Source organism: Paramisgurnus dabryanus, chromosome 22, assembly GCF_030506205.2.
Source record: "Paramisgurnus dabryanus chromosome 22, PD_genome_1.1, whole genome shotgun sequence".
Classification (NCBI taxonomy): domain Eukaryota; kingdom Metazoa; phylum Chordata; class Actinopteri; order Cypriniformes; family Cobitidae; genus Paramisgurnus; species Paramisgurnus dabryanus.
Genome location: NC_133358.1, coordinates 18,894,870 through 18,920,998, shown reverse-complemented (window position 1 = coordinate 18,920,998; position 26,129 = coordinate 18,894,870). Strand labels below are relative to the sequence as shown.

Sequence of the window (26,129 nt, the reverse complement as noted above, 5' to 3'; positions counted from 1 at the left end):
ACTCAGTTACTTTTTGGAACAAGTAGTGAGTAACTATAACTAATTACTTTTTTTAAGTAACGTTCCCAACACTGGTCCTATTACCCAACACGTTCATCCCACGTTCAATGTAAGAATATCCCGCAAGTCACATTTTCAAGAGGAAGTGACATCATCTGGATCTTCTGAAGGTCATGTGAAGACCAAAACTCACTTTTCTCATTTTCTTTTCTGTATATTTTATGATATTGATGCTATGACATGAATGTCAATCTTAATGTTCAGTCATGTTACCTATATTATTTCTTTGATGTTAAAATAAAAATAAAACATTTTGGTAAATCACTAGAATTTGCTAATTGTCTTTATGCTATTAGCACATATGTACTGCAGCTATATTTAATCTATTTGCTAAATCTATGCTTAAAACCATTAAGAAAACATATTAAAAAATAAACTAGTTACCTGAGATTGACCAATACTCATTTTGAAAAGTAAAACGTGTTTTATTAGATTTATTGTTAAAAAAATAACAAGTTACAACATGCAAATGGCATCGATTGGGTGGAATGACCCTGTAATATTTTGTGTGTCTCACTGGCTCATATATGTCTCATGACTAGTTGTCATATGCATGTTTTTATGAAGAGATACACAAGAACCAATGTGATTTGATGTTATTGATGAACATTTACTCGATTGGACTGACCAAATTTGAGTGTGTGAATTTAGCCACAGAACTTTGGACAAAATCTTTAACCTACAACAGTCGTACATGGTTGATACAAACATTATGCTTCCAGTGGGGCCCACCAAGCACTTTCGTCTTTCTTCAATTCCCGCACACTATCTGCTTGCTGAAAAAGTTTTTAATAATCGTTGCGTTGCAACGTTTCGATCTTACGATCTTCCTCAGGCAACTCATGTCTTCTTATCCTACGCACCTATCTACTTCAGGTGTGCGACGCTAATTTGTTTGAGTCTTTCTTCAATTAAAATTTGACAATAATACTGTGTGATTTCTTAAAATAATGAAACTTGGAAGTTGGGAAACCTGAGACTTTTGTGCAGTTTTCAAAGTTGCCACGAGACTTCTCTCATTAAAATGACTCCTGCCACCAATTCCTCCTCCAGTCAAAGGGTTTGCATGATCCCTGGTGTGGCTGTCACTGGCGGTTCATGTAGTGAGAGTGAAAAGTGTAGGATCTAGTACACTTGGGCTGCCGTACCCCCCCCCAGCCCCCCATTGTGAATGGATCAAGCCTAAAGCTTCTCTTCAGTCCTATCCATTATTCATCAGTAGGACTTAACAGATGCCGACTTCCATTTGATAGACTCAGAGTGGCATATGAAACCCTGTTCAACTTTAACGTCCAATGGCATTAGCATGTAAGACAAAGTCTGCTTCTCATTCAAGAATGTTGGCAGCTGTGAGATATTAAGGAAGTCTTTAGAACGAAGGATACATTACCTTAGAATAATAATTGATTTTGCAGCATGTAAGATGGTATGTACAACAATTTAATATAAAAGAGATGCTTACTACTAGCCACGATATTGTAATGTATCTAGAAAAAAGTGAATACAATTTTCTATTTCCCATTTGGGTATTCTTCATGCTATGAAAAATGACTACAGTAAGATTATATTTTGCGTGTTAGCGAGTCAGTGTGTGGGTGAACCAACACCGTATCAAACGACTAACATTTTTCATAAGCATTTCTTTGTTTTTCTTGTCTCGCTAAGTTGTACTTTGTGTATTTTACCTCAAACAAATCATCAAGTTATAGAAGTTTAGCTTCAAGTAGGTCACATTATGACTGCCTTCCACCTGCTCTGAGCAAACATAAAACTATGAATATTTACGGATTGGTGGCTTTTCTTCAAAATGTATTTTCCTCTTAACGCACGGCCGGTTCTGCATCGCTCTCCTGGTATTAATAGTGCCTGCGGTGAGGTGGTACTTTACACCACCTCAAAGTGAGTTAAAGGTCATATTTTGGCCATACATTTCAACATATAGATGTTTTTTCTTTATTGTCTGTAAAATCCACCATGAGCCTTGTTAGAAGGTTTGTTTATTAAAAACATTTTGTCGTCATTTATTCCTCCCTCGCTATGTCTCTCTAAAACAGACGTCTAAACAACAGTCATTACAGGGTGTTTATTTTTTATAATTATTATTTTTAATTTAATTTTATTTAATTTAATTTAATTTTATTTTATTTTATTTTATTTTATTTTATTGGTGGGCCATGGTTAGACATCTATTAAATTTTCACTGGCAGGCCAAATTTGGCCTTGCTTTAGCCTACAGATGTATTTGCGCAGCTATAGACCTTTTGTGTGTTTGCAAACAGAGATGACGTTTTTTGTGGGTGGAGCCCAACTGGTGTCAGAAAGTGTCAGCTCTGTAGGAGCGGTGTGAATTGTTTTAGCGTTAAACTGTGATTTTTATAGATCCGGTGTTCTGTCGAAGTCTGTTTCCCCTATGTTTCCCTTTCGTGTAATGTTTCTTATGGCGTTTCATCATGTTGCGTTTATTTTTTAGTTTAAATGGCTTGGCTACTGAAATGTGTGCATATATGTAATGTATATGTATTGTTCTTTATTGGTAAATCAATTATTTTTACGGTATGAATCGCTAAAGCCCATATAAAAGCAATATTACTATCATGTATTCTATATGATACCATTTATTAAATATTTAATCATTTTCCTGTTTTCTATTATTTCTTCCTTATATTTATAGCCTACGTGTTTGTTCTAAAACTATTATTAAACTATTATGTTTACATACAAATTAATATGCATAGGCCTGTTTATATATTAATAACACTTTACATCATGTGTGTGTGCTATATTTATATATTTATTAATTATGTAAGCAGGACATAACATAATAACATAATAATTTTAGAACAAACAGGAAGAAAACACACTGAAAAAAATGATTCATTCAATTTACTAATTTTTTTAAGGTAAATGGTTGCAATCAATTTATTTAAGCTACATTTAAACAAAAGTTTTTTTTATTTTATTTCACTCTACTAATCTTTTTGTTTAAATGTAGCTTAAATAAATTGATTGCAACCACTTAAAAAAAAATTGAGTATATTGAATAAATCATTTTTTTCAGTGCATATAAGGCTAATGCAGGGTTTACACCAGATGCGGTAGACGCGGCAAGCGCTAGTGATTTACAAGTTAAGTCAATGCAAAGACCCGATAAGGGTTGCCGCGGGAAACGCGCAAGTTGAAAAATCTGAACTTCGGCGGATTTCCTTGCTGTGTTAACCAATCAGGACCTTGCTGTAGTAGTGATGTGATTACAGGAAGCGAGCGGAGTGGCAGAGTCACAGAAGCCCCTCCCATTTTGCGAATTTCCGTGTGAATGTCTCAAATGACTAGAATTTCAAAAGTGAATGAAGCGAGTGAACTCAAATGTTCAAGCATCCAACTCCCCGCACATAGCGTGTTTTTTACCGCCGTTACCGCGGCTTTTGGGAATGCACCATAAGATAAAAGGTAAAAAAAATAATAGAAAACGGAAATATTATGAAATATTTAATAAATGGTGATATTATTGCTTTTTCAGTTTAACATATTCAAATCTTTAATCTTTCCAAATAAATTGTGAATGTAATATGATGAAAACGCTATAAGAAAAACATAGAGGGAACAGACTTTATCATCTTCAGATTTTCAGATGATTTCATCACTCCAGTCTGTCCGTTTACGGGCTTATTGCAACCATATACTCTTACGATTATCTTCAAATGGTGTCTTCGACAACTGTATTCTATAAAATTCAAGGCCATAATTTTTTGGCATTCCTATTTTGACACTCAAAAGCACAACAAGACATTTTCTAGTGAGTTTTCTTGCTCATGTATAATTCATTTCCACTGTTTTTCTGCCACCACGTTGCGCGCACAACTTGCAGTGACGTATTTGTGACGTCTATACGCAAAAGGTCTATAAGACATCTTTTAACTGTAAAATTGCTTGCAGGGAATGATTTTGAGAAGAAAGCTTATGTTGCTTATTTTGATACTCCACTCAGAATGCTGTATAAAAATACCATAAAAGAACCACAGATGATTTATGGGCTATAGTCCAAGTCCATTGAATTCAACCCACAGCTTTATGTGCGAAAGAAACCGGTATGGAAGTCATTTTTCATGGAAATGCTTGCACAATATGGAAATCTCAAGATTGCGTCCATTTAAACATGGTGCATAAAGATGTTGCCAAGATTGGATGTCAGTAATGCAAAACTATATTGATTCTTTGTTGTCTCATAACCAAACTACCAAGTTACTTTCAAATGGGATTTTTATGAGCTACAAGGGACTTAAAGGGCCATTCATGCTAAATTCGTATTTGAAAGTTAGCATATTCAATTTTTACAACAGCTCTGCCTAAATTGAATAAAGTAAATCAACATTTTTACCATAGTAAATGATTCTGTTTTATTTGTGAGAACTACAAACTAACATACAAATAAACAACCCAGGTGCTCGCTGTACAGTAAATACTAGAGGTGTGTATTTGCTCTGAATCTCCGTCCTGACTTGCCCTCTGCAGCTCTTCAAAGGCACACAGCCCACTCTGATGTGCTCGGGTGCTCTCACAGCCCGCTGAGGACCATTGCGAACTGTTGCTATGGCAGTTGTACATACAAGACCTGAGTACAAATATTTTCTGGTACTGAAGAACTGCAAGTCATTAAAAACAACCCCTCACCTCTCTTTTATGGTACGTAATCCATAAACAAACGTTGACAGGGTTGGATCTTTAAAAAAAGACCAGCAATTTCATGCATTTGTATAGCATGAGCGAGCTGGTTTCCAATCCAGACCTAATGTGTCCGCCCTTGACTCTGATTGGTCAATAACTGTGTTGTGTTTACGATAAAACACAGCTATGACCGCTGCACCAACGATTCTGTGTATCACTGCACCCTTAGCAACCACCCTTAGCAACGTAAACACATCTAATACATTCTGTTGCTGTTCACAGTTGGTCATGGACTATTTCTCTGGCGGATGGAAAGCTTAGTGATTTTTACTTCATGAAAGTTGTGTTGATACATATTTTTGCTTCAGTATTTGTTTTGGATGGTAACCATTTTACAAAAGTAATGAGGTACGAGAGGCTGTGCTGTATCGTGAATGAGTCGCTGCTGAAGGGGTTGCAGGCGCTCCGCTTCCTGTCATGTCTAATAACACTCTTTAGCCCTGACTTATTCTACAATAGCGCACAACCACAATCTTGTACCTTATTGCCTACGTATACAAAACAAAATACTGATCTTGACAGATAATCACAGCACTTTGTATTATAAAAGCTTTGACATTTTCTTTCACAGATAAAAGTCCTTGGAGTTTGGAGAGACAATTACTTACAGTAGGTAGATGATGAGAAAATGCTCTTGTTTAAAACAAAGGCCTTTCTTGGAGTGATGTTACTGTAGACATGCATTCTTGCCTTTTTTGTTTTATCTACAATAGTCCTGCAACTTAGAAATTTCAATCAATGTCACAACTTGCATATATTTATTTTTAGACCTAGTGCAGAAACCTAAACATTTTCTTCAATGGAATATTCTGACTTTTTAATACATTTTTCAAAATCCCAAATCTCAGTGTTTATTTACCTAGTTTAAATGAAATTTGTTCCCAGTTGTACATTCACATCTTTTGTTTGGGACAAAATTAAACAACTTAAAATCACAAAAACTGATGGCAGTCAGGTAAAGCCTAGTCTCGCGTAGCCAGACCTTCAACACTGAAGGTCTGGTGTTTCTTCGTGCTTTTTCTGGACAAAGCCCGCCCACGAGCGGACCGACATGTCAAACAACCAATCACAGTTTGTTTCGTCTAGCGTCACGTTTCGGACTCCCCACAATAACGAGCCGGCTGGCAACAAGTCAGTTATTGAAATAACCAGCCAACCGAATAGCATCTAAATAAACAACATTACTCACATTAGAACATCGTTGTGCACTTCATCAACAGCCACACCAATGATACGCTCCCGTTAAACGTCTGTTTGAAGCATATCACTCCACTTTTTAACACCTACAAGCAATTCAGGAGAACCAAACTTTTTGACTCCACTAACTGCCTCAATTAAAACTCTTGGACGTCTTTTAGAGAGTCTATGGTGCATGTTTTTGAGAATCCAATGTTTAGCTGATCATGATAACTGGTCATTATTATCCATGTGAACACGACTGATTCTCTTCCTCAATGGAACGTCAGAGCTTTGCTTTCCAGAGACCGAAACTAATCACGACACTCGCAAAATCCGGTTTATTTCAACCAATCAAAGACGACTTCGACATTCCCACAGGGTTTCCAGAAAAGTGTACGAAAAACATCAGATGTTTAGCCAACAATCTGTGACGTCTGAGGCTGAGACTAGGTGAATCCGGGATTCAGCAAGCTTGCTTTGATGTATAAAGGGCCTGGTATACTTTTTTCCGCGTCCTGCTCTCGCGTGCACACGTCCACGCAGCTTTTAAAGTATACTTAGTGCGGCAACGTGCAGATACGCAATACAAATGATTTCTTATTCACATTATTATTCTACCAGGCCGTCACGGCAGCACTGATTTGCGACATTTACAATTACAAATTTAGGATAGGCGAAGAAAAGTAGCGGATCCACCATTGCAAACAAAGTTTAGTACAAACAAGAAGAAACCAAAGAACAGGAATTAAACATTATGGTGGCTTAACAGAAACCAGATCTCCACCACTTTTTGTTACTTAGCATCCGTGATCTGTATTCACAAGTCATTTAAACACCCTTCCTTTTCATATAGGGGAAATAATAAACGCACATATTGTTCGGTGGAGCTGTAGCTCTCCAGAGGTATTTTATGTTAATGAGGCTTGTTAAGAGTGTCACTGGGGTGGCAAGTGGCATTATTTTCAATGCTCCATCTAATTTACTGAAATATCACTGAACAGCTTTGCAAAGGCTGTTTGATAGATTGCTTTTTAATACACTTGTACTTGTTTGGAATTAGTAAACATCTTATTTCTTATGATTCAGTGTTATATTTATAATAATTGCAAGCTGGGTTGGGGATGTTTAAAGTGGAATATTACAGCCCAATAGATTATTGCTGTGTAGTTAGCTGCTGTGTGAAATTGCCTTCGAATATGATGGCTGTGTTATTAGCTTTGCTTTTCTCAAAAACCTTTTCATTTCAAATAAATTAGCTGAAGTTTTTTCAGGTCACGTTTCAAAACAATATCCATTATTGGTTGTCAAATGAAATTCTGTCTTTAAAAATATTTGATAAACAACCAAGGTTTTTATTTGTGCTATAATCTATTTTAACAAGATTTGATTATGGTATGAAGATGTGTTTGAGAAAATACAGCTGTGCTTGGTGTAAATTCTGTTTACTATGAAGTTGAACTGTATGTGTGGACTGGAGATCAGATGTTTAAAACACACACAGTCATCGATGTCGGTCTAAAGAGTTTTACTGTGCCGGGTGCATCAGGAGGTCCTAATGTTGATCTGCTGTGGAGAGGTAGTAGTAAGGTCATGCTGGTCTCTGGTCAGCAACAGCGAGTTGGAAAATTCAACCAGAACTGTGTAGGGTTTTTAAACTTGCATGCTGTTGTGGATCTCCCATTTAGCCGAATGTTGAAATGTTATCCGTTCAGATAAGTTTCTACACGAAGGTCGGTGCCCCTGGTGCTCGAGGGTGAATCAGGTGCTTAGAGAATGAATCTGTGCCGCCGGCTGCTAGTATGTACCAGCGGAGAAAAGCAATGGGGGAGGAAAGCAATCAGTGGCATTAATCCAGCGGTCATGCGAGTAGAATAACAAAAAAAAGATAATCGCGTACCGCTGGCGGCCCATGCATAATCGCTCCGCTGTGTCATGCCTGTCTTACCTAAACAGCTGTGTTTAGTGTTTAAGCTTTGCTGCATGTCTCTATCTGTAGTCTACACTGAATTATCCCCCTAATTCAACTCAATGTGTTTACATTATATTACTCAACTGCTCAACACATGATGTCTAGGGAGACATGGGAAAATTGCCTCAGCATTTCACACCACTTGGACTTTGATGGAGAATGTCAGCAGCTGTCAGATTGTGTTAAGGCAAAGTAGTTGTATTTCAATTTTTGACACTGGTCCATGAGTCATTTTATTTCTCTGTTTAAAGTGATGTTTCTTTTAACTTTCCTTCACTCACATGTCAGTTCGAATGTTAAAAGTAAATTCAGTCATAATTTTTGAAGGATATGCAAAAGGTACATACCCCAAAGTAAACTATGAGTTATCATCTCCAACGTAATTCTCTTTTCTTGGACTACAACAAACACATGGATTGTAGGGAAAATATTTTCAGTAATGTTTGTAACCAAACAGTTTTTCAGCAGCATTGACTTGAGCGGGGCACAACCTAACGCTTTTTGGTTTTGGCTCAATCATTCAAACAATATTTGAGTTTGATTAATTATATTTTTACACAAGCAACACAAACATCTCTGCTACAAATGAACATTTGAAGTTTGTTTCTAGTACTTACCATTATTGGACAATTACACCAAACGTGACAGAGTGCAAACGTTACAACTTACCCCATAGGTGGTGTTAATTGTAACAGGCAGGGGGTTAGTTGTAACACTTGCTAAAAATTTAGTTTGCAGGCAAATATTTCAATACTATTTTGTCTATATACTTGAAGTGCATATTGTTTATGTGTCTATAATAGATATCCACACTGTATTCATTCATCCAGCCCTTTTCTAGCAATAGTTCAATTATAAATGTATACAAATGTCTAAATATGATGAGAAAAAGCAGCACAAGTATGACAAATTATTTTTTTTATATATGACCCAGTCTGTAATAACCATACTACAGTTTCAATATCAAATTCTGAGATAATGAGCATCAAAGTTTGATTTTAGCCATTCATTTCATTATGATTTAATCTTTGACGTGACCTTATTCAATCAATATTAAAGATATGAACAAAAATAAATTTGGCACATGGTTTTTTTATAAGACAGGCACATTTATTTTGTTGGCAGCCAGCAATCATTCATGTGTAGCCTATTTAAAACAACGGCAAGAATTACGCTAACGTTAGCGGTTGTCATATCGTAAGTGCTGAGGGGTTAGTTGTAACACAGTGTTACAATTAACCCCGCTGGGTCAAAATATTTTCAAGCCCACCAAAAAGTTGCTAAGAGCAGGCATATTTCAAAACAATGCTATGTTTTAGTCAACAAGACACTGATTAATATAACATAGCAATGGATTTGGTATCTTACACACCCAACTAAGAAACTAAAAAAAACATATGATGAAAATAATTTACTAACATGACACCAAAACACTCGTTCATCAAAAACTTTCTGGAAAAACATTATACATTTCCAATAATTTGCGGGAGATTGTCTTTTGGCAGCGTGAAAAAAATACCTCGCTCAAAATAAAACGCTCAACCTTGTGCAACAATGTAAACAGTCCGTGTTACAACTAACCCCACGTTTGTTTTGGCCTCGCACACCCCTATTGTAGATGCAGCATTACTTACATTCAACAGCATGTCTAAAGAGGACCATCAAAATAAGTATAAGCAAATAGAATACAGAAAAATGAAGTGCCATAAAAGTCTTAAACCTTAAAACATTTCCCGAATATGGTTGCACATGTGTATACTTGGGTTCTATAACATTTCCCTTCAACAGATCATTCTTATGGCCCCTGTCACACACGAATTCACATGAAAATTTTATGTTGCCTTATTTTTTATAGTTACTACAGCCAGCTGTCAGCCCCTGACTACAAACAGAAACACACCCTGCTGTGCTCCCTGGGTTTTACTCTCTCCTTGCTGATGAATGGTATACACGCAAAGGCAGATTAAGCTCGGTTTAATCGAGAGAACTATAATCCCTTTATTTACTGGGTCACATAAAGAGTTCGAATACTCTGTCTTCTTTTCCCTCTCTCTCTCTCTCTCAATTCCATTGTAGCGTAGAAACCTCTGACACAGAAACACATAAACCCAGTAAAAGTGTAGCTGGTGCAGCTCTGCTGTTCCCACAGGAGTTGGAGAGAAATGCATCCTCCAAGGTGAGCACAGAAAAGAGGAGGACATTTTTCTACGACAAATCTCTCTGATCCCGCATCTGTTGTGTACTTTGATGTGTTGATCACATGAGTTTAGCTCACTGGTGACAAAAGTTGTAAGGAAAATGAGCGAATCCCAGCTACTTTTTTTCAAATTAAAGATCCCAGTGGGTGTGTTACCCTTGACCCTTGTGGTTACACGGCCATGCAGGCAGTTGTAGAACAGTTTTGTCTGTCTAGTTTTTTAATCCTCCTGCAGCTCATCTGTTAACCTGCAGGGCGGTCAGACTGTCATCCGCAGAGCTCAGCGGCATAAATCAACATCCCCACGCAATGCATCATCTTGTTGATGGTTGAGGTTGGGGCAGTTTTGTGGATACAGATCTGGGATAGTGACCCGAAAGTTGCTTGTTCGAGACCTAGGACTGGTGATTCATGAACTTGTGGGTTTCGGTGTAACCTTGAATCTGGCATTTAACCACAGATTTTTCCCTAAGGACTTTTACTGCTGATTTATACTTCTGCGTCTGACCTACGCCATAGCCTCTATGCTGTAGGCTACGCATCAGTTATCATTTATACTTGGATACAATTTTTCTGATCGTAACTTTATAACAATTTGCCAAGTTGTTTTAAACAGGGCATTGTGAATGACTTGTTTTATTTGGCCTTTACTCTATAAAAATGCTGTGTTATTTCCAACCGAGGGGCAACCTTCCGATCTCTCTGATGAAGCCAATATGGAAGTGACTTAAATTGCAATTCCTATAGACCTCCATGTTAAAATGCCCAAGTTTACAGCAGAACATAATATGTTACAGCCTGGTACAAAAAGTGATTTTGGTCTATAAAGCAAATTTTGCCCTTCATGACAATTGTGACAATTTTTTGTAACATATCCGTTTAAATTATATTAATCCTTAAAGTTCTGCATAATTAAGGGCGTGGCCACTTGAGTGACAGGTGAACTGCCACTGTTGTCACTACCGTAGAGCTAGGCGGGCGTGGTTTAGCAACCAGCCACCTTTGCTTCATCCACGTCCCGCCTCTTTACCCATTTTCGTTTTTCCACGTGTGACACGATGCAAAGATGGCGACTGCAGGCTCCGCCAACTATTGACTTAAAAAAAGCTCTTCATAAACCTATGGGTGACGTCACGCACACTATGTCCATATTTTTTATGTTTCCAACCCAGCATTGTGTCATAAAGAGAAGAACATTACTCATTGGAATGTAATTTTATAATATGATGGGTTGTTTAAACTCAAAATGCTAGCTTTTGTTGGGTCAAATATCAGCATTTTCTGAATAAAATAACCCAATGGCTGGGTTCGTCCCAACACCGGCTTTAACATAAAGATACATTTCATGGAACACACAGAAATTCCGGTAAACTCCGCCAAGATTCAATAACAACATAAAGTCCCTTTAGAGTAGTTTTTTTCTGATAACAAGCAAAATAAAAAACAAGTAGATTATCATAGTTCATATTTCATAGCTAAAGCGAATAAAAAATGACACTGAGTTAACGTTGCAGTGTAGTCTAATGTAGTGATATATCGACCGATTTTTGCTAGTTTTATGTGTATCGGCATCGGCCGATATGTGGCTGTTGTGTTCACAGATTTTTCCCGGCATTATTTACAGGCAGAGTGCTGGAAGCCGCAAGCGATTGCAGGTCATGTGACAAAAAAAACAATCTTTCCATGACAACATCGAAAGCTCGGCCTAACAGCTGATCAATATATTTGTTAAATATAGTTTTTTTTAAGTTCAATAAATGTTACTTTTTTAAATTGAGACTTGTAACATTTGGCATCATCATGTCATTTTTATGATGTAAATTGAGTGAGCAAGCTGTATCGGCTCCAAATATCGGCTCAAGAAAACCTGTATCGGTCATCAGCTAAGGCTGATGAAACAAAAAAACATATCGGTCGATCCCTAGGCTAATGTATACAGTGTTAACTACAAATCGGCTGCCAAATCTCTCTTTACATAGGGGTGATTCATGATTGCCGTCTCCCTGTCCATCTTTAGGAAACCAAAACATTTGTTATTTTTGACCAGGTATATGTTTCAGAATTCATTTTAGCCACTAGCCAGACCATTGAACAAACAGAAACCGGAAGTAAAGTTCCGACCAGACGTGTAGCCGCGACAACGCACGTGCGTCAGATGAAACGTCTATAAATAACCCAGTGTATGTTTGTTTAGTCATTATTCATCAAAGGTGCTAAAATTGAATGTTTCATTAACATTACTACAGTAAGGAATCAAGCAGTATGAGGCGAATGCTTCTTTTCGATTCCATTCACGAATGTACTGTGCGCAAAGTGCACTACAAGGCATTTATGGATTTAGTATTGACCCCGTAGGACTGCGGGCACATTTTCCCTCTTCAGCACAAGAAGAGGAACTGACTCAGCACTCTTTTGCATATCTATCCATTTGTACACTTAATCAATCAGGTGTAGTTATTTGACTCAAATCTCCCTGTTTTTATCCAGAAATATGAGAGGCTCTTCCTGAGCTATGTCATTATTAAGAGTGTAGGAAATTGTGCAGCAAGAAAATTACTTTGGTTTACAAGCGCACGCTGCACAAGTACGTGGCACTTTCAAGTTTTCTCATAGGAAAAGAAAATCAGAAATGAGATCTATTTATTATCTCAGTTATTTCTCCTCAACAGCAGATGAAGCAAAAGTCTGCGTTTCAGATTTTATTGCTGTAAAACAGACTCACTATAAGGAATAGTTCACACATTTATCTATACATTTATATACATGGCTTATGTACTACAAATACACTGTATATATCAATAAAACACAATATAAAAGTGTCCTATTTAATAAGATTTAGAATTTTTTTGTGTTGTCCAGTTTATATGTGAATACAAAATCTATTTGTTTAAAGGACAAGTTTGGTATTTTACACTGAAAGCCCTGTTTTCAGATTGTTTATGATGAAACAGAACGGTTTTGACTGAAATTTCGACACATGCGGCTGCCCCTAGAATTTCCGGGTGTTTGTTTTTCACCTCCCATCTCTACAATGGGTAGGTGCACTGGAACAATCCTTCCTAAAATGCATTAAACTTTCGTTTACAAAGACGTGAAACTCACCGAGTGGTCAGGGGTGTTCACTGATATGCTCACACAAAAATAGCTGCAAAAGATGCTTTCCAACAGGTGTTTAAGCATTTGTTGTAAACTTGTGGACCTATTTTTCCAAACGCCTCACACCCGTACATTCTTCCGTTTAGAGCCTGAATAATAGAGACTCTAGCCCAGTTGGTGGCGATAATCCGCCTTTGCCAATTGCAAGAATAGAAACAAAGTTCCCGGCGCGGAGTAATAGCGTACCTCACAGCACATCTAATACAAGTCAATGGAGTTGGACAAAACTACGATAAAACCTGTTGGAATGCGTATTTTGCAGCGATTTTTGTGTGAGCATATCAGTGAACACCCCTGACCATTTGGTGAGTTTCATGTCTTTGTAAATGAAAGTTTAATGCATTTTAGGAAGGATTGTTCCTGTGCACCTATAAACCCATTCTAGAGGTGGGAGGTGATACAAGAAACACCCGAAAATTCTCAGGCCAGCATCATATGTTCAAATTTCAGTCAAAACTGAGTAAAACTATTTCATCATAAACAATCTGAAAACAGGGCTTTAAGTGTAAAATACCGAACTTGTCCTTTAATAAAAATCTTTTACACATCAAGCTTCCAATCACGTCAAATGGATGCGTCAGCACGTTTAGCTAGAGAAGTCTGTGTACAGATGTGATATCTGCAACTGAACAGCAATTAAAATAGCTTGAGGTTTAATGAGAGCACCTTTCAACCATTATTCAGTATTAGTATTTTTTAAATAAAAAAGAAAAAAATGCCTGTAAATCTCTGTATTTACTGTTGGTGGGTGGTGGTTATTTCTTTCTGTCTTTCTTTCTTAAAAGCACAGAATATTTGAACAAAAATAAAAAATTCTTCACCTTCTGGCATGCCTATATTTATATCACAGACATATCAGGTCATTACTTCATCTTCCACACATTGCCAGAATCTGTGTGAACAGGTTTCTTTCCATTAGATTATTGTTTTTTTAAGCTCTCTCACAAATTTTTTCCTCCTCCTTTTGTCTATAAAGCATAAAATTTTTATTTTATTCTTAAAAAGGGACCCTTGCCATTTTGTATTATTAAAGCAAAATCACAGCATGCTACCTTCTCATCTCTCGGAGGTATTGCTGTTAGTCATTAACACCACGAGAGCTACTGTATCTCAAAGGAAACCCAGCTGTAACCCTTTTGGACTCTTTGGGCTTTGAAACCCCCCCAAGAAAAAGCTTTGAGTCACATGCCGACAGTTTAATTGGATTGCAGTGTGCCTTGAGGTCCCGCATGAAGCCTTAACCCAAACTTCCCTAAAATAATCAGTACGATACTTTACTGTTAACGCCTTGAATTTACCCCAAAATGAAAATGCAGCAGTTATAAAATAGCACAATGGGAGGCCAGGAAGTGACACGATGAAAATGACTGCATGCTCAGCTCGGCTTTTTAACTACTAAAAATATATAGAGCCAAAATAGTACAGGATGATGGAGTGCAGGACATCAATTTTCTATTGTAATGTAGAGAGAACAGTGGGTAGAGTTTTATATCAGTGTAAAACCAATTTTAATCCTTGCTAAACAAATTAGGGTATCAATCTGATCGCTGAGATTTTATTTCTTTGTTGATGCCAAACCCTCAGAGTGAGGCGATTATGTTTAGGTTCAATAAGTTCACCTTAGTGGCAATGAAAAGGTTATTATTTAGTAAATGAAATGCCTTTACAAATATCACTTTCACAGCAAAACCCTCCAAGTGCATGCAAGGTTTATTGGCACAAAACACCACTTGAAAAAAATTCACTTCGTTTGACAAGACATAGTAAACAGTTGCACAATCGCTAAAGATGCAACATTGCAAATAATAAGTCAAGATTAAAAAAATTTAATTAGGAAACTGAACCACACATTAGTGGACGCTGTGATGCATGTGACTTTCACAAGGTGCATTCAAGTACAGGGGACACAAGTTTGAATGTGATCCATGGTTGTTACACATTTGTCGTCCGTGCACTTTAAATATTTTGATCAAAAATTCGAAAAGTGGTGTTTAATGGATTTTGCAAACAAACCTGTATTTCTGAATGCCCTAAAGTCGGGATTAAGCAGATTTGAACAAAGGTATTTAATAAACGTATAATATGTGCCGAGAGCATAATATCATTTGGTCTTCATTTGAATCTAATGTACAAGCAACAAATGCTTTATGTCCTCCAAACGTCATCTGATAAAATTGCAACCTTGCATTGACAGTGGATAAAATCCAAAGTCTTAGAGTCTGTATGTTAAGGCATTTGTAGCTGTGAGAATTTTTTTTAAAGCGTTACGTGTTCAGTGCATGCAGTGTGAGGGGGTGCAATGTAAATCAAGCGGTGCATCCAGTCCTGCTTGCTCAGATGTCTTGGTTAAACAGCCTCGAACTGAATGTTATTAAGCTGTTCTGGCTGATAACGTCCAGGTTCTAGCCAAGATGCAACGTTTTCTGTAACCAGATTCATCAGCCTACTTATTGAGTCTGGCTTGTCTGGTAACATGAATCTCTGATGCTAAATGCAGCCTGTGGATGTTGTGCTGGATGAACCACTACATTTACACATACAGTAGCCTGATAATCTGACCCTGGTGTCTGTGTTAGCTTTACCTTGAGGGGGAAATGGATGTGCAGAGGTTTTGCAACATCTAAAGCATTTGAAGTTGATGTTTTGCTCAAAGGGATAGAAATCTTGTCTGCTTTAATGGGTTGTAGAAACACTTTAGGCCTCAATATTGGTTGATCACTGTGTTTTCCATACAATTAAGCATCAAAGACTGATTTTAGATTCGATTTTTTTGTTATCGACAACTTTATTTATTGCTGCATTTATCTGGCTTAGTACTGCTTTTAGTGGCGTGGTGAGTTTAAATAAACCACAACTTCTCGTTTAAATCTGGTCGTGATGCGCCAACGTGACCCCACGCAATACGTCATGACGTCAAGAGGTCACAGAGGACGAACGCCAAACTCCGCCCCAGTGTTTACAAGTGTTGAGAACGAGGACCGTTCCTACGTTGTTGTATGTCAACTGATACTAATTAATGTCTTTGTGTCAGTTTATTGTTTACAATGGTCCGCAAATGTGCGTTTTATATATGGAACACGTGACCTCCCTACGTCACTACGCATTTACGTTAGGTCACGCTGGACCGGATTTAGACGAGAAGTTGGCTTTAAAAGTGTATATTTGTTATTTTTATTGTCAAAAATGACAATCGTTTTTCTAGATAAGACCCTTATGCCTCGTTTGGGATCGTTTAGATTCCTTAGAAACTCCGTTGAAAAAAACTGTTAAGTGTTGAGTTAAGTTTTAAATGTTGGGCTCTATTAAAGTCCATTAAAATAAGAAAAATCCTGCAATGTTTTCCTCAAAAAACATAATTTCTTCTCGACTGAACAAAGAAAGACATCAACATTTTGGATGACATGGTGGTGAGTAAATTATCTGGATTTTTCTTTTAAGAAAATGGAATATTCCTTTAAGAAGTACTTTAAAAGTAGTAGTTCCCCCCAAAATGAAAATTAGCCAATATTTTACTCAACCTTATACAGTTCAATGTGTATACTGTATGTGTTAGGGTTCTATTTTTTTGTGTTCATGCTTTTATTTGAAGTTGCTTTATAATTTTGTAGTCATTCCTTGTATCATAGGCTGCGTCTCAGTCAGCTTCCTTGTTCAGTAGTCAGGGCACTGATCAGTGAGTCGGCCATTTTAAGCCTTGTTTCAATCTGCAAATCCTTCTAATGCAATGGAAAGGTTGTTCCCTAAAAATTCCCACAATGCAATGCAAAAACCAGTTAGCATCGATGGTCCCTGGGTGCTTCTCAGTTCTCTCTTGTGCATCCTCGTTTCCTTTCCTCACTTCCTATCCTTTCGAGGATGGAGAAGACGAAGAATCAAGTGAAATGGCACATGCATTACATTCAACAATTTATGATTAATTAAGAATAATAGTCAAATTTTTAATTTGTAATATTCTGAAGACAGTCATGATGACGTATGCAGCCTACAAATGTGACCAGGATATTATGTTATATAACTCTGGCTATTTATTTTATAGTGAGCTATTTCTAGTTGTTTCGAGTTGTTTCTAGCATGACCCTGACCATTTTCAAAGCAATCTGAAAACTGTCATTTTTACTTTATACCCGAGTGCAACATTTAAATGTTGAGATACAGAAGATACAGTGAAACCAGTGCATCATTGATCACATTGTGCAGTGCCATGCAGGCAGTTCATGTATTCTTCCTACCATGCCTGTCACTTACTACAGACCCTGGAGAAATTTTTCTTAGCACTCTAATTGTAATCCATTCATCACAGCCGGGTGCCAGGTGTGTATTTCATCATTATCATCACGCTGTCATCATTAAAATTTTCCTAGGACTTCGGGACCCCAGCAAACTTATTAGTCGCAATCTTTGCCATGCTTATTGTCTAAAAGTAACACTGGTTTAGAGTGACTAAACATTTGTCTGAATTGCAATTATTTTTCTTGTTTTCACTGTACATGGACTCATGGGAATCAAGTTCCGTGCTTATAAAAGCTTAGTGGAAAGTGTTAAAGACTGTGCCAGTAAGTGTGTGTGCAATTGTGGCATTCACACATCCAATAAAGCTTTCAACTTGTTAGACCAATGCTGCTGTAAATCCTGACAACTGTCTGTATCATTTTAAAATGTCTCTTTTTGTGTCAGATTCAAAGTGTATTTTTAATTCGTTTACAGGCCAACCTAGATGAGATACAAAACTTAAAGTTTGAGGTTATGCAAGTGTGTGTGTGTGTGTGTGTGTGTGTGTGTGTGTGTGTGTGTGTGTACCTGGTAATTATCACGTTGAGGGGACCAATTGTCCCCACAAAGATAGGAATACCAGTGTTTTTGTGACCTTGTGGGGACATTTTGATGTCCCCATGAGGAAACAAGCTTATAAATCAAACAGAATGATGTTTCTTGAAAATGTGAAGTAGCTGAATGGTTTCTGTGATGGTTGGGGTTAGGGAATGGGGCAGGTAAGGGGAATAGAATATACAGTTTGTATGGTATAAAATGCATTACGTCTATGGAATGTCCCCACAAAACATGTAAACCAGAATGTGTGTGTGTGTGTGTGTGTGTGTGTGTGTGTGTGTGTGTGTGCGCAAGAGAGAGATATAAATGTGTGTGAGTGATAAAGTGTGCATGGCAGTGCTGAAAGATGAATGATTCATGAGTATGGAGATGAGCGATGATCCCTTCTGCTGTTCTCTGAGGTCATCCGGTTCAGCGTGTTGGTGGGTGTCAGTGCGTCTCTGACCTCACTTCCAGGTCCTCAGGAGATTTATTTCCCCTGCAAAGATGCCTGGAGGTTCATGTCTACTTCACCCAAATCAAACTTATCTTGTAGAGTCACTACTTAACTTGAACTTGTATGGATTAACGAGTTTATTTGAGAAATTACTGCCAGATTTGTATAGCAATACAACCATTGAATTTTGCAGATTCATAACAAACTATGAATTTTAGAACTGATTATGTGGGAATAAAATGTATTTTTTATGCAAGTAATAGGCTAACAGCTATAACTCCTACTCTTACTTTGCAGAATGGGGAAAGGTCAAAAAGTCTTTTTCAGCAGTATGTGTCAGGGGCAGGCAATAAAGTCTTACTATGGTTTTGGTTTAGCCCAAAGAGAAAACAAAGCACATAAAAAGATTCAAGATTTAAAGGGACATTCCACTTTTTTAAAAAACAATATGCTCATTTTCCAGCTCCCATAAGTGAAACATTTGATTCTTAACTTTTGGAATCCATTCAGCTGATCTCCGGGTCTGGCGCTAGCACTTTTAGCATAGCTTAGCATAATCCATAGAATCTGATTAGACCATTAGCATTACGCTCAAAAATAACTTAAGAGTTTAAATATTTTTCCTATTTAAAACTTGACTCTTCTGTATTTACATCGTGTACCAAGACCGACGTAAAATTAAAAGTTAGGCAGATATGGCTAGGACTATACTTTCATTCTGGCATAATAATCAATATCTTTGCTGATGTAACGTGGCTGCAGCGGGCGTAGTGATATTACGCACTGCCCAAAAATGGTCCCCTGCCATTGAAAGTTACCAAGGAGACTATTTTCTGGCAATGCATACACTGTAAAAAATAAATTGTTGGCTCAATGAATTATTTTTTAGTAACTAGTTCCACAGAAATTTTACGTTCACTCAATTTCTGTCTCCAAAGTGTTACCTGGATTGATGTTTTTTAGTTGGCCCAAATTTGACTCAAATATAAAAAAGTATGTTGGCTCAATTAGCTTTATAGTTCATTCAACTAAAATGTTTTAAAGAGCACCAATTATGCTAATAAATTAGCAAGTTAGCACGTTATTGTAATATCCCATAGTACATACATGTTATTAAACTTGAACTAATGCACTGTGAGTCTTATAAATTGCTTACATACCTCACCGATTTCTGCATGTCTGGAAAACGCTCGGTTTAGTTCCTGTCTCCGCCTCCCAAAATGTCTAGTGTATTCGGATTGGTCAGATGACTACTCAACTGTTATTGGTCAACTGGTTTCGGCGTGTGTTTGAAAGGTTACGCCCCTGACTACGCGTGGATTTTCCGGTTCTGACTGAGAGTCACAGGCAACGTAAACAAGCGCTATATTTCTCTATAAACGATGGTGTCTGTACTGCCTTACCACTTCAAGCTCGATCCAGAGAGTTCAGACGGCCGTTACGATATAAACGATCTCCGTCAATGAATGGATTGGATTTAACTTTTTTAGGTGTCCTTAGCTCTGCCAGAATGCTAAACGAAGACGAAAATCCAAAAGGTAATTATAACGTACTACATAACTATATGGAAACACCAAATGTAGCACATAGAAAGTTTTTGTTGAAATGATTATAAAACTATTTCACTTGTTAACATTTTTTTACTGTAGTAAAATGTTTATAAAAGACTGCTTACATACTATATTACTGTGCAAACTATATGGAAACACCAAATGTAGCACATAGAAAGTATTTGTTGAAATGATTATAAAACTATTTCACTTATTAACATTATTTTACTATTGTAAACTTTATTATAAAAGACTGTTACATACTATATTACTGTGCAAACTATATGGAAACACCAAATGTAGCACAAAGAAAGTATTAATTGAAATGAATGTTCTACATTATTTCACTATGGTAAAGTTTATTATGAAAAACTGCTTACTTATAAGTGCTATGTTTTTACTTATTAGGTTTTAAGGAGAATGCAACATGTTCCAGGGCCTCTTACCTGCGTGATTCATCATCCAGGTTTTGCACAAATTGTCTAAATCCCTACACACAGAACATTTATTGTACCGACTATAAGCCTTTGAGGTGCAGGACTAGAGTAAGTTTTATTACATTTTTAAACCAATAACACTAAAGTATCATTATAGTAACAAAGTACCCAAAAGAACAAAAGATGTAACTTTAAAGAAAATATAATAGTCAGTCAAAAGTTTTTTTTATTTATTACAAATATATATTTAAATGTTAAACAATATACAAATAAACATACTTTAGTAACCATATTGTGCTCTTGTTTCAAAAATTGTTCTATTCATTTCTTACAGCTATCTATTCAGATAAATGGCATATCAAAGCTTTGTCAGCTGGTGCTATCTAAGACGACACTATAAGGTTATCATCCTGTCGTGTGTTGTTCTCCAGATGCGCTTGGAGCTTCCTGATCAGATCGGTCACAATTTTGGCTTTCGACAACCCCTGCACAATTTTGGCTTTCGACGACCCCTGCACTGAAGATGGCATGCAATCACGTCCTCCTTTGAAGGTCTCTCAAACTGTGATGCCAGGTCCATTGGAATCGGGGTTTCCTTCAGCTTATCTTCAAATACCTCATCAAACACAAGCCTGATCACATCCTCCACATAACTGTAGAAATATTGCAGTCAATAAATCTTTTGTTTTGATAATTTATTTCCCTGCTTCATACATTAAGTTTTTAATTATGAATGTATTTGAAATAAAACATTACTGCTTACGGTATGTCATTTGTGTTTTGGGAACATAGCCTTGTACTTTCCCTCTCCTGCTTTTGTTACGGCTTGGTGACATTGTAATGGATGGCTGCAAGGTACAAATACCTGTAAAATATAAACAAGCAATTAATTTATTGTAAAAGTAAATACTACTTTATTTAACACAGTTACTAAAATACTTAAATACCTGCACAGCATTCCAATAAATGAGAAAATCATTTTTTTTTTGCTGCAAATCTGAAATCTCAGGCTACGGACGGCAAAGGCATCCACTGATGATGATGGAAACATTGTGAAACGATGCTACTGTCTGGGTTCCTATGATTATGCAGAGAAAAAAAACTTTGTCATCATCAGTTATACATTTAAGACTGGTAGTGGTTTCACTAGGTAAATACATAATATTTGTTAAACACCTTTGCTCCTCATATGCCAGTCTGACTCCTTGTACTGTGTGTAATGATGTTGCATGTTTGCATACAGTGTAGAAGGATGTGTACAGCTGCGAATCTAGGATATAGACAAATAAAACAAACATGTATTCAGTCAAAAAGAAATATTATAACAATAGAGTACAACAACTATAAATCGTTAGACTATTCATTAAAACGTAAATGTATTACATATTACATGGCCCAACATTAGCAACATACATTATGTGTTTACTTCGTTTCAAAATCTAAGAAAGCTTCAAGTAAATACAACAGTAAAATACATATAACTTTAAACAAATCATCTGTACTTAGAGTTTCTTGAGTTTGATCATGAGAACAAATTTTACTGGTAACAGTTTAGCTGGCATTTGTATTTGTATTTATCTTAGCAACTTAGCAAGTTTGTAAACATGTCTAAACCAACATCGATAAAAAAAACGAAAGCCTGCATAATTCAACATACACGTGTGTAAATATGGTACGTTGTTTATGAAATACAGTATTGCAACACAAAACAATTAGCTTGCAAGCTTAGCTCTACACGCACATTATGTTAATCTCCGGTTACCGGTTACGTAATGTACAGTAAAAGGCAAATAATAAACATGAATACTTACAGTCTGTGATCCAGAAGTGCACAGTAATCCAACTTTCAAGAGGAGACGTCGCTCAAATCCAGCTTCGGTTCATGAGAAGCAGTTATTGTGAAAACTCCGTGAACAACTTCTGACTGGATTTTTCCGGAACCGTATTAAACATGATGTCCTCTGTGGAAGTCCATAAAGTGCTATTTTGCCCTCGCATCTAAAGAGACAGCGTCTACTCGAGAGATTTAATCGCTTAAACAATGAAACAAGAGTTTGCAAACAGAGTCAAAGCAGGGACTCCCAACCTCCGCCATTTTAGCTCTCTTCTGACTCGGCGCTCCCCACCCCACCCTCGTCTTTGAGGGCGTACCCAAGCAAAGCAGAGAGGGCTGAACTATGATAATGTTGGTCTTATCTACGTCACTAATCCCAGGAAGTAAACTGTTGCCTACAATCCGAGTGTTTTTTGTAGTCCTCGAACGTTAGAGACGATAACTCGCGTCATCGTTTTCTTTGAGGTATGTACTTTTTGAATATCGTTAGCATGTACTAATGCACACTTACACACAAAAGGATGTTAAAAAACGTGTATCCCATAATAGGTGCTCTTTAATCAGTTGAATCTTTAAAAACTTACAGCAAAGACTCTGTCAATTAAAATTTAAGTATTCACTCAATGTTTTATGTGTTACTTCAATTAATATTTATTATTTGGGATTTTTTTAATAACATTTTTAAATTATTTATCAAATAATTTATGCTGGTGTTGTAAACAAAATAATTAACTTCAGTCACATAAAAACAAAAGCTTTTTATTCACTTATCATACAGACTGAACATACAGAATTAAGTCTTCTTTAAATAGAGGGCATAAAACAGTCCAAAAAGCCTCCAAAGTAAGTCAGAACATCTCCAGGGCCATTTAGGAGACTTTCTTCAGCCAGTCCAAGCGGAGACTGTCTCGCTATGTATCCTTCTGGTCTGCCCCTCACATCATCTCCGCTCTGGTTTGATAAACAGAGCAATATAAACACACACACACATACATAAATAACATGTTTAATATAATAAAGTTTGACGGTGAAAGACTTTATTCCCTAAATAACGTTAATGTTAGGCCAAATTTCCCTCAGACATCACACATAATTAAACACTATTGGGCGGTTTTCTCGGACAGGGCTTTTCACTGACTAAAATAACTTACTGACATCTCTTAAAATATGAGTGCTATTGTTTTGTCTCAAAATGCATGCCAGTATTGTATTATATAAGGTTTGTTTGTAAAAATGTCCCAATTATAATAAAGACCGAGTTCTAAACTTTGTCCGGTAAACCAACCCTATATCCAGGCTTTTTACCTTAACTAAAATAGCTCCACTTTACTTCGGTCACGTAACATAACACACTTCTAATGTATCTTTACAAAAATATCATTACAAAAACGTCGAGTATTTGCGTCTTTGCCAATTAATATATTCTAAAATTAACATTTAATTACAAACACTTACCTGACGTGAACTTCAGGAAACGGCTGACTTGTGTCCTCCCTTGTGTGAATCAGTAAGTGATTCCAGCTGTTGCGTGCGGATTGATCTCAGATGAAATGACCTGTGATCCAGATCCTTCCGAGTTAAAACATTTTAAATTCAAAATACACAGACGCACGCGCATACATACATACACACGCGTTCACGCGCGCGCGCACACACGCACGCACACGGGTACACACACGGGTATATTTAGAAGTTTTAAGATTGTTATGATATTGGGACTATTTCTCCACTCGCACCTTCAGCTCTGAAGTTCAAAATCGCAGGCAGTACGCAGCCCAGTTATAACAAATGTGAAAGATATGAAATATCATTCAACAGCGATATCATTTAAGTGCAATCCTAAAATATGATTTAAAACATACCGGTAAACCTTTTATTATTAAGTATAAGAAATTAAAATGAATTAAATCTCATGTTTAAACGCCACAGAGATATCAGAGCCAGCAGTCGGTTTCTGATGGGCTTGCCGAGGCGAGGCTGCGCTGGGCGGGGTGTGAGCGCTTAAGTGTCTGTGATTTTCTGGAGCTCATCTGGAGCTCTTCTCCGTCCGAAAGTGTCCGAGCACATTTTTAAATAGACGCTATCTATATTAACCGACCGCATATTTAAACTTAAAGCACATACATTCACGCCTGAACAACTCTTCAAATTACATTTTGTTACCAAATAACAGTAATATTGTGAGCATTTTGTTGTCAGGAAACATAGCTGTCATAAGTCCACATATTGACCAGATTTGTCTTAATTAGTTCAGTCAACATAGCCATTCTTGATGTTGACTGAATTTGGAAATAACCATTCACTTAATGTTTTAAACACAGATTTATCTAGACTTAAAATAATATGTCTACTCAACTAAGCCCAAACAAGAAAATTGGTTTAACTTATATATTTTTGCCCTTCCAACATTTCATTAATTGGATTTTTTACAGTGTAATATCACTACGCCTGATGCAGCCATGTTACATCAGCAAAGTCACTGATTATTACGCCAATTTGAGAGTATAGTTCCTAACCATATCTGCCTAGAAAATCACAGCTTTTAATTTTCTGTCTGTCTTAGTACACGATGTAACTAACTGTTTAACTCTAGGGGAGCTGGAAAATGAGCTTATTTAAAAAAAAAAGTGGAATGACCCTTAAAGCTAATGCTTAAGTGCAAACTCTTTCTGTTAATGCGCTCATTCAGGAGTAAACAAAAAGTGATTGTCTCATTTAATTTACCTGAATTTACCTTTCACATTCATTTACCTACAAGTGGTCAGTCTCCTTTTCCAGTTCTGTTTTTGGACATCTCCCATTTTCTCTGAGCATAGACACTTGTAGGATCCTTTGGGAGTGCTAGGGAAGACGGGCATTGTTTGGTAGAAGTGTTTCGGGTTGGCAATATGTCTGATTAAAGTGGTACAAGCATGCTTACTAAGACTCTAATGAAGGCTGATAGAGATGCTAGTTAAATCAAGTGAGACTATAATTGCAAATTGATTTTAATGTTGAGGGTTATTGCCTGTTGCAGGGTGCATTTGCAGGCTGAATAAAGGAAAGGAGAATGGTGGAAATAGGGTTTTTTTATGACTCAAAATCCTGCCTTTAATGTCCCATTTTTTGTTATTGGTATGTTCGACTGAATGTTAAGACACATTTCTATCAGGACTATTCTTTTCAGCATGTGTGTGTGAGTGTTAAAAGCTGCATTACATAACTGTTTGGTTAAAAATAACGAGATTTTTTTAATGAGCAAGTACATAACACAGTCCCTCCAGAAAAACACAACTTTTTTGTGATTGTTGTAGGCAAAAATCCTTGATCTTGCAGCACGTTTCCTTAAAAAATGCGATAAAATATGTGGGATATTTATGCAATGTTAAGCGATGAAATTGCAGGAACTTGCAAGAATTGCGTGAACTTTAAAAAATTACGGGAACTTGCAAAAATTGCGGGAACTTGCAAAAATTGCGAGAACTTGCAAAAAACTGTGGGAACTTGCAAAGACTGTTTTCAGCTTTTGCAGCTTTTCAATTATGTTCATGTCACATAATCACGTAATCTTCATAATGTACCCATGGCAACAGGGGACATGACTCGCAACATTTTTCAACTTTCTGCTAAGATGTATGTGATTTTTGCTACGAAAATGCAGGGATTATGAAATCATGCATCCCCTCATATTTTGCACACAGAAATCGGAAATTTATGCTGCGAAAGTGCGGCGTATTTGAAAAAATGCGTCGCCCGCATAAATATCCAGACTTTGGCTGATTA

The 26,129-nt window shown here is 36.9% G+C and overlaps 1 protein-coding gene and 1 long non-coding RNA gene across 2 annotated transcripts in view; one reads left to right on the top strand and one right to left on the bottom strand.

The window, feature by feature from the left end:
- The window catches only part of cntnap2a (contactin associated protein 2a), a 431,066-nt gene that overhangs the window by 21,832 nt on the left and 383,105 nt on the right, over nucleotides 1–26,129 (top strand). The window lies entirely within an intron of this gene.
- LOC135740554 (uncharacterized) lies at nucleotides 21,028–22,881 on the bottom strand. The gene is made up of 5 exons (XR_010529204.2): nucleotides 22,345–22,881; nucleotides 21,710–21,803; nucleotides 21,481–21,611; nucleotides 21,297–21,398; nucleotides 21,028–21,186 (listed from the first exon to the last, which is right to left on the bottom strand). It is a non-coding gene; the product is annotated as an uncharacterized lncRNA (long non-coding RNA).